Below are 10325 nucleotides of genomic sequence, written 5' to 3' on the forward strand. Positions count from 1 at the left end.
CACTATTTCCCCCAGCTGATTTCCTGCTGTTACTTGGAATTATTGAGGATAAACACATCTTATTGCCCAAGAATGTTCTCTTCTGGTGAATGCAATAAAATATAATCTCATATCACCCTGCAACTCACAACTGGCAGCCCACTGAAGCTAACAGATATGAGCCTGTCAGTACCCAGATGGGAGACCTCCTGGGAAAAACTAAGGTTGCTGCTAGAAGAGGTGTTAGTGGGGCCAGCAGGGGGTGCACATCCTGTAGTCTATGTGGGTCCTAATGCCCTCGTATAGTGACGGGGACACTGTACCATAAAAAGGCGCTATCCTTTGGTTGAGACGGAAAACCGAGGTCCCAACTCTGGGAGGAAACTGGAGCACTTGGAAGAAACCCATGTGAAAACAGGGAGAACACGCAAACTCCACGCAGATAGAACCTCAGAAATTAAACCCAGTGCCCAATAAAAGCAAATAGATTGCAGGTACAGTCAATATAAGATTTTGAGGTCATTGATAAGCACTTAAATATTAAAATATTTAATAATACAATTAAATATTTGATTGACAAGAAACAGTTTAGTAAAAATTTGAAAGTGGCTGGTCAATGCTGCTTTAAGAGAAAGATGAAAACTCCCAAAACTTCCCAAAACGTTGCTCAATATAACTGTGTAGTTATATTTCACATGTTAATGAATGTTATAAACCAAGAAAGTGGCATCAGCTGATACTGATGAATGAGAAAAGTCTCCAGTGCAGACCAGTATGACTCTGAGCAGTTCCACAAAAAACTGCTGTAACACATTTAGGTCTGTCACAATCAAAATATATAAGAATGCCATCATGCATGTTTCTCCTCTTCCTTTCCAGTACTTTAGCACCAATCCTTTCCCACAACGTAAAATCAGCATCTGCAAATTTTCAGCTTATGAGGTTGTACAAATAGCTCTGCCGATACATGTAATCTTTATGGCGTGTCTGTAAGCACTACTGCTTACTGCTCCATGGTTTCTTAATTCCCCCTTGGGGTGTCTGTCAGCATGACATTTGCATGTTTCTTTTCTACTGCAATGTATATACACTCAATGTTTTTTTTGTCTTATGTTTTTTAATTCTTTAAAAATTGGATTGTTTTTTTTTCCATATGCTTGGAATGTCTTAACAATCGCTATGGACTCTAAAGTAGGTGTAGCTCCTATCCTAAGTACATCTTTTTGACTGGGTTGTTTTTCCTCATGATTCAGATTACTTAGACATTTTTGCAAAACTCTACAGTATGTGCGCTTATAATAACAACACAGATTGCAATTCATATTAACATGGGCATATTTAAGAGAAAACATCATGTATGTGGTTAAAAGCTGTTAGAAAAGAGGGAACAAAAGTTTTTTTAAGATAAGACTTTATTGATCCCGTAGGGAAATTGATGTGTTACAGCAGTCCAGCCCGACAAGCAAAAACAGACATCAGAAAAGACGAAAAATTCCAAGTCTAGTCATCTTGGAATTCTGATTTTATAGAACTAAACTTCTCCTGATTTTAAGATTTTGGGAACACTCTATACATTTACTCTCTATACTCTTCCAGAATTAGATTTATTTGTCAGTGCCGAGCAAACCAAATGCATGCTGCTCTCCTAATCCACTACCCTTGCACGACAGCTTGAATTTACAAGGTTTTTGAGGTCATTTCTGTCAGAACTGCTGATAGCTTCAGTTTAAATGCCAGCTTTCGAGATCTGTGTGCCTTCTGAGTCAGAACTGTTTTGAAAGCCCATAAATTGTGTAGTGTGAGCAGCGCCAGACAGGTGAGCAGACTGATACTGACAGGAGTCAGAGAGTGGGAGATGACACATCTTTAATGAGAGGCCTTTTTGTTGACAATTCTAGAGATTAAAGTACAGGCATCTCTCACAGGGGCTTAGCCAGCTTTGTTTTCATTCCACAGTTAAAAATGTGTAACCGAGTCTTTGCTTACCTTCTGTGTGGTTTAATCATTTTCCATTTGATTTCCCCCAAAGGAACTTTTGTTACCTACACTACACTACATCTAAATGAAAATAAATAAATAGAGGTTTTAGGACAAGCATACAAGCACACAAGAAAATCTCATAGGGAGTAACAGAGCAGTTCCAAGAATCAACGTATTAAGGAGGTGAGATGCTGTTCAGGCCTTTTCAAGCACTATTTACCTTGATATATTTGATTACCTAAAAGTTTCTGTAATGGTAAGTTTTCTATACTGTTATGGTAATAATAAAGTAATATAAGGGGGTCAAATCTTTTAATAACATTAACATTTTTTAATAACATCTTGCCATTTGTTTTTGCTTACAGGAAATGCTTTCTTACCTCATATAGCATTATTTGCAGTACATACAGTCATCTTGGAATTCTGATAAAAAGGTATGTCACACTTTTGTATATGTACTCACTTCCACAGCTCTGAGTCTAACACAGTCTAACACATTAATTACACAGTGTTTTTTATCCCAAAGGATTCCAGAGCTCTTTACATCCAGTATGGGAAGGGACCCACTACATCCACCCCTGAAATGTAACACCTACCTGGATGATGTGTAGTGATCATTATGTGCTAGCAACCACAGTGCACAGAAGATGAGATGTGAAAAATTGCTTCAGAAGTTGAATTAAGGAGGAACTTTAGGAAGGGCAGATTTCCAAGCCTAAAGCAGAACTGTAGCCACAACACTGGAGTGACACATCTACTCTTCTGAATAATGTTAGGGGTTCTTTAATGACCAAGCCTTCAGGACCATCCAAAGAGCAGCCACTTATGAAGCACAGTATCCTGGGGTACTGGTTTTTACTTTCAATGAAAATCTCCAGTACAGAATAAATCATTTTACAAGTTTTCCAAAAAAATCATTTCCCCTCAAAAAGACCAAGATTGATGGAACAAGACAAAAAAACAGCCCACATTTAGATGAAGGATGAAGAAGTTAGTGGGTAAATTGAACTGCAACTGAACGCTAGATTTTGTTAATATACTGTAGTGATAAGAGTACTTTAACAACAGTATCAGTCCATTTGTGCATTTGTGAAAAATGAGATCTTTATCATAGTGTAATGTTGTAAAAGTAGTGAAGGCATGGTAAAGCAGGGTAAAATATTCAGAAAGCAGCCTATCAAAAATGGTTAACCTCATGTTGAATTGATTTTTTAACAAAATATCCAACAGAATGCTGCATTTAGCATTTTGCAAAGTACTGAATCATTTAAACAAAGCAGTGTTACGGTTCTCATTCTGAACCTACTGTAATACTGTGGTTTTCAGTCTTTGTCCTAGAGTGCCCCAAGGATCTGCAGTATACCTGAGCAGAGTTGAGAGATGTCATTTAGCACATAGCAGGGCCACCCAAAACTGATTCAGCTAACCCCAACACCAGCAGATGGATGCAAGTTACTTAATGGACTTAATTCTACTAATAATTTGATATATAAGTCCTTCAATCTAATCCTTTTCCCTTCCACAAAAGACAACTTTTTAAAGATACGTATACATTTCTTTGAGTTAAATTAAAAGCTCTCACATTCCCAGATCTGAAAACAGATAAAAAATATCAGCATTAAATTAAATGATTAAGAGCTCAGCCGGAACAAATACCAGAGGACACTGGCATCATGAGTGTCCTCAGAATAAAAAAAAAATCTGTGGGTATTTGAAATCTTGAAACTGGAACCAAGGAACTGCTTTACAATGAACAATGAATCAAGGACATAAGGGCACAAGTTAATAAGGAGTGCATATACTGTAGGTTTGAGAAGAGGAGGCATATTTTGCACATGATGCTCAGCTACACTAATTCTTTCAGGAAATGGCTGGATGAGATCCTTAGATTAGTAAATGTATTACTGCCTGCAAAAACAACACAAGGCATTGAATAACCTCCTCTTGTCCATTATGTTTTGTATGCTTTTCGTCTTCTCATTAAAAGGGAGAGGCTGAGACTCAAACTGACAATGCTAAACTTTCAAAAGGGGTGAATAAGTGCACTTTGCAGTAAGATTGCAAAAGACTGCTCAGGGTGAAGTGCAGAGGTTGCTAGGGTGAGGTTACTGCAGTTGACATATCTGAGCTGACTCCACAGTTACTGTCATGTTACAGATCATCAGGAGTTCCCCAGCGCCTGTGTAAACAACACATCACAGGCATTGATCCATCGGTTTTCAGGCTATACACACCTCTCACACCCCCAGCCTTTTGTCTCAGCCTTTGTAGATTCGTACTGAGGTTGTACTATGCTCTGCCTATTTGGCTATGGTGTAAGGCAGTGAATGGACTTTGCTAATGGTGTTTCATTCCTTAAGGGGTCCTTACAGATCCTTACAAGTCATGACATGAGACTCTGAATTGCCAATTAGAGAAGCAGTCATAGATTGAAGACATTTTTTCTGCTCAGTCAGGGGCAGCTAAATAAGGATTTACCCATTCCTAATTACATATCGCTTACCTTTATGGTCTCTGTTTTCACTGTTCTAAGCAAAGGTTTTGTACTTCTCATATTGACCTCCTAATAGTTTTTTTCTTGGCATTTGCACTCTTTTTTTTGTTTTGATTATATTTTCTATTTTTGTATTTCCTTTATGTATTACAGTATGTATACTTGTATACTGTATATTTTATACTTTGCAAGTCACCCAAGGTGATGCCATGTGCTAAGTAAATAATAACAATAATTATAACGTTGGTAATGTCTGAAAAAAAAATCAACTTCAGGGTTACATGCGTGAGCCTGGTTGCTGTATTTACTGTATGTAGCTGTAAAGTCTATGGTACAGTATAACCTACTTTAGAATTCCTCCACATATAGAACAAGTTAGAAGTTAACAAAGTTACGGAAATGCCAAAGAAGCCAATGACATATATCATTGATGTACCAATGGAGAGAGCTGATGAGTGATGTTTTAAACGCTGCAATCCCTTTTTATTCCTCACAACAAACATACTGTAGCTCTCAGTAAGCTATAATTAACAGTGCAAATGGAAGCTGCCTTTAGGTCATACCTGCCCATCCACACAGGACAAAAATAAACTATCTTTCTGCTCTGGAAGGAGCAATCTCTTGTTGTGACAGGGTGTTTTAGTGCAAGCCTTCAACAGGTCCCTTTCTGAAAAAATCAAACTATTCAGAGAATGCCACATGCCAGGCTGCGTGTTCTCTATCAGCAAGGTTATGTCCGTTCTGCTGAATTTACACTTGAAGAGGGAGGAGAAGTAGTATGGGCTAGAGATTGCACCTGGACAGACACTGTAGCACCGCACTGCCAAAAGTCCTAGATCCCTGGAAGAGTTGGTGATCAAATGGGATGTGCATGTTACATTTATAAACCAGAATGTGTTCTTTTTTTTACAATAATAATAAAAAGTGAATCTTTGTAATGACTTTTATGCTGCACATACAGTACATGGAGTGGGTGGCACTAGCAGGTTCCACAGCAAGCAGAATATCTTTAGTCTTTCCTTTGTGAAAGGAATCACTTCTCATGTTTCCTTCAATAACAGTTCATTTGTACTAAGTGAGGGTGGTCTTCAGGGACTCCTGTTGCTGGTGGAGCACCCAGTGATTGAGAACAGGTTTGTTATGTTTTGCAGGGAGAACAGAGGTTACATGTCTTTGCCGAGTGTTTTTTGACCTCTACGCAACGCTCTCTGTGTACACAGCAGGGAGATTAATATGTTTTCCTTTCTAAGCAATGGTAGAGATAGGGAAAGAAGTATGTACCGTATAAAGGTACTTAGAAAAAGAACCTGGAAATACCATTATGCACACAGAAAAGACTGGGGAAGCACTCCACTTCTATTGCAGGCTTTTCCACTTTTGAAATAGGTCTAGGTCTTTCCATGTCTTTAGTTTTAGGTCTCAAACCCATCTTCCCCCCACAATCATAAAGTATTTATTAATAGGATAACTCACTGGAAACAGAAAACGTCAGTAATAGCTCCTCTGTCCTTGGACCCTGATATACACTAGCTAACCTGTAACAGTCAACACTAGAAACCTGCTATTGTACAGAAGGAGGAGGTTCACTAATTGATCTTTTTTGATGTTACAGATTAGTACAGTTGTGTTGCATAAAAAACACAATGACTATTAATTGTTAAGCGCTGCTCTGTTCTGCAATTTAATTATTCACGTATTTAGCTGTGTCCAGCACAGTAATCATTTGGCAGCTGTTAATAATCTTTCTGCAGTAAAGATATTAGTATTTACATGACTTGTGTGAAACCAGTTTGAAATAGAACAAATAGTACCTGGGATAAGTGTGTGAATTTAACTTTTAATTCTAAATCATTAGGAGAGTCGAACTGGTGCTTAAATGTGCTCTTTGAAGCTAACTGAAACAGAACTGAACTGAAATGTATTGCTCAATAAAATGAAAGTCTCCTCAACTTGTAGTATGACACAGTAAGATAAGATCACTTTATTGGCCATATTTTTTGCATACCCCAACTTGCTCTCTATGAGACAGACAGACAGGGAGAGAAGCTTGGGGTCAGAGCTTAACTCCTGGAGCAGTTGGGGTTAAGGGCCTTGCTCAGGGGCCCAACGGAGTAGGATTCCTCTGCCAGCTGCAGGATACGAACCAGCAACCTTCCAGCCACAGGTGCAGATCCTGAGCCACAGAGCCACCGCACCGCCCCCAGTGGATAACAGTGTTCACTGCTCAACCATTGTATGTTCTTTTTCACTTATGCCAGACATTTTATATTATTCAGCTTGACGAAATTGAGTTCTTGTTTTTCTAAAACAACTTATTATTCTAAAACGACAAATAAAAGCTGTGGAAATGTTGGTGTTTTATGTGTATCTCGTCTTCTTTTCTTACTTACCATTTCTTGTTCCTAATATTTAACAAGAGGTTATTCTAAATGAACAATATTTATTGCACTTGTAAATGAACCTTATTTGAAAAGCTGAAGGTAGTGATCATGTTTCATTAGATCCATTGCTTTCTTGACAGACATAGGAACACTGTTCAATGTCTTAGTAAATAAAAGGGGCATGCCTTAAATATACTGTACAGGCAATGTTCACATTTTCAAATGATTTAACGGATATTATTAATTGATAGCCTAAGGGAAGTATTGGTAATATTCATGTGGCATTCAGGCACCTATCATATGGGTTGTGGCTATTACTTCAAGTTGTTGCTAAAAAAAAGCCTGTCAGGTTTTACCTTTAACATATTCTTGTTACTGTCATATACTGTAACACTACCTCATTTTCCAAGCATGCCCCCAAAAAGCCTACTGAACCACAAGTTTACTGACAGAGATTCAGGTTACTCAGCATGGAGTCCGGCCAGGAAATCACTCATCATAATCTCTCATACCTGGCAGATATTCAGGATAATGGAAGCTGTGGTTTGCCTAACAGCCATTTTTGAAAATGTGAAATCCAGACTATTAAGAATGATTAACAAAATTGTGTTCCGGGGACAAAAACCATGACATCACCTGTTAGCTCAGGTAGCAGGTGCTGTCATATTTCTTTCTTTTCTAATATCTTTCTGTGTGGATATCTACTGTACCTGTCCATGAGTCATTTCCTCCTGGATGCACTCACAGTAAACTCAGATTCCCTGAAGAGCTCCCCGCAAAGAACCCTGGTGTTACTCTTCATTCCTAATTTTCCTGCTCACTCTATTTCTTCCCCTGCATGCCCAAGTCGCTTTTTTTAGATTTCATGTATACTCCATCTACAGTATGTAGCTACATACAAGCTCCACTCTTGGTCAAAACCCCTGCACTTTCTAGACTGCACTGCTGCAGTTTATTTCCCACTTGGCCCCCCTGTATGAGCAGACTGCCCTCTCCTGAATCCCCCTTAGTATCCTGCTGCTTTTCCACTGCAATAACTACTCTGTACACTCACCCCTGACCATTTCTGCTCCATTTATCACTCTGCCCCATTCCTATTTCAGTCTTTTCTTTATCCTTTTTCCTCTGACATCTTCTGCACGCCTCTTCTGATGCACACAGTCATTCTCTTTTCTCCTTTCACAGTCTCATGTGTGAATGTTTTTCGCCTCTGTACCCCTATGCTGGAACCTGCAACCCAGAAACATGAGGATTATATTATCTATAATCTTAGCCAATAGATACTGTACATCACCCTGCAACTCACAACTGGCAGTCTACTGAAGCTAAGCAGGTGTGAGCTATGGCCAGCACTACTCCCCAGGATGGGAGACCTCCTGGGAAAGCTAAGGTTGCTGCTGGAAGAGGTGTACAGTAAGTGAGACCAGTAGGAGGTGCTCACCCTACAGCCTGTGTGGGTCCTAGTGCCCCAGTATGGTGATGGAAACACTATACTGTAAAAAAGGCGCAGTCCTTTGGATGGGACATGAAACCAAGGTCCTGAGTCTTTGTGATCCTTAAAATTCCCCAGGCATTTCATGAAAAGAGTAGGGGTGTAACCCCAGCACCATGGCCACACATTCCCCTGGCTGTTACCAATCATGGTCTCCTAATAATCTCCAACTATGAAATGGCTTCATCACTCAGTTCTCCTCCCCACTGATAGCTCATTGTCCAGGTGGGGCTGCACATTGGTGGTGGTGGAGAGGACCCACCATTAAATGTAAAGAGTTTTGAATGGAGTGTCCAGAAAGTGCTATATAACTGCAAGCAATTCTTAATTATTATCTATAATAATTTGTATTTAATTTGGATACTTTATTATTTTTTATTATTTTTTTTATTTAGTTGACAAACTACAGAATCTTGTTGTATGAATTAGTTCCATTTTATTACACAATTCTACATTATATATTGTTGTGGCTCTAGGGTTAGAAAAATGTTTGAAGTTTTCAAGAAAAGCATCCTTTTCCAAAAGGATGATACATTGGTGGTGGTGGAGGGGAGTCCCCATTACCTGTAAAGCGCTTTGAGTGGAGCGTCTAGAAAAGTGCTATATACAGTAAGTGTAATCAATTATTAATTATTATTATTAAGGGGCATTCCCATTTAAAATTTACATTGGCTGTCATTATCTGATCAGCTCACCTGAAGAAAGGCACCATGGCCAAAGATCCAGATAAGCACACAAAAGATACTCAGACAGAATAAATTCCCCGTTAAATAATTAAATCATCCCTCACAGAACATCCAGATCATTCTGGGAGAGATCATTAAGCCAGCCTACATGGGAAAAGGAATAGAGAACAGAGCAGGCCTCAAGTTCGGGTAAGTAAAACACAGCAATGTGGGAGAGCAGAGAGGAAGAAAGCCAAGACTGGAGAAGTGATGGGGTCCATGAGAGAGTTTTCCTCTCTTCAGCAGACTCAGAACTCAGAATCTGTCCAGGTACAGTGGAATAATACTGCATTCTTATAAAAAGGACTTGTATTGTTGAAAATACTAATTTCCTGTGGAACGTACCGTACAGAATGAAAGACATCTCTTATTGGTTACTGATGTGGAGAAATAGAGAAATTGGTTCCTACTGAGTTAGCATCTGATTTAAGAGTGATTCAGTCCTGGGTAGGATTGTTTAATAGGATGCAGGTTCTCTCTTTACAGTTTTAAGATGTTTTACATTAAACTGTTGGGGAGATTTCTGTAATTTCTCGTTCTGTAGAAGGTTTGGATTGTATATATCAGTACAAAAACTGTGTATTTTATAGAATTTTCTATCGTTCTTACACAACTATTTGTAATAAAATATTTGTCTTTCCTATTAAGCTTGTCTCCTAGTTATTGCAGTACCATTGTTACCAGGCTGTGGAGAAGAACTCAAGAACACACATATCATGTAACATACTGTATAGTGTTCCCCGAGTGTAGGGAGTGTCATTTTTATTAAACATAAGTTGCTTGCATTGCAAACTGGTGTTTGGATATGATTGAATTTAACATTGATTGATATTATTTGATAATTATAAGCCCACTAACACATAACAATATTTCATTAAGTATTCACTTATACGATACATTTATTTACTGACTGGGAGTCATTTTGTTTTAAGGCTCCATCTTAATAAATAATATTTTTTTTTTATTCAGTGTGGGAGTATGCTTTTCTCTGAAGTGGAATAAACTTGCATTAAGGAGATAATTACCTGTTTATGATCCTCTGAACACAAGCGAAATGTAAATAGCATCTCCAGTTCCTGTGTGGCTAGCATATACTTACTAAAGGAGGGAAATAAGTCACGTACATATATCAATATAAATAACTTTTGCATTTTCACATGCTATGACTTCCTATAGATACTCAAAATAACTGTGTCCGTGCAACATAGCAGTTGGTACACCACTCTCTCTTCTCATTTTCCTCAATTACTCATTCTTCTGTTTCCAAAAAAAGC

The sequence above is a fragment of the Atractosteus spatula genome, chromosome 14 (assembly GCF_055471065.1).
Source record: "Atractosteus spatula isolate fAtrSpa1 chromosome 14, fAtrSpa1.hap1, whole genome shotgun sequence".
Taxonomy (NCBI): Eukaryota; Metazoa; Chordata; class Actinopteri; order Semionotiformes; family Lepisosteidae; genus Atractosteus; species Atractosteus spatula.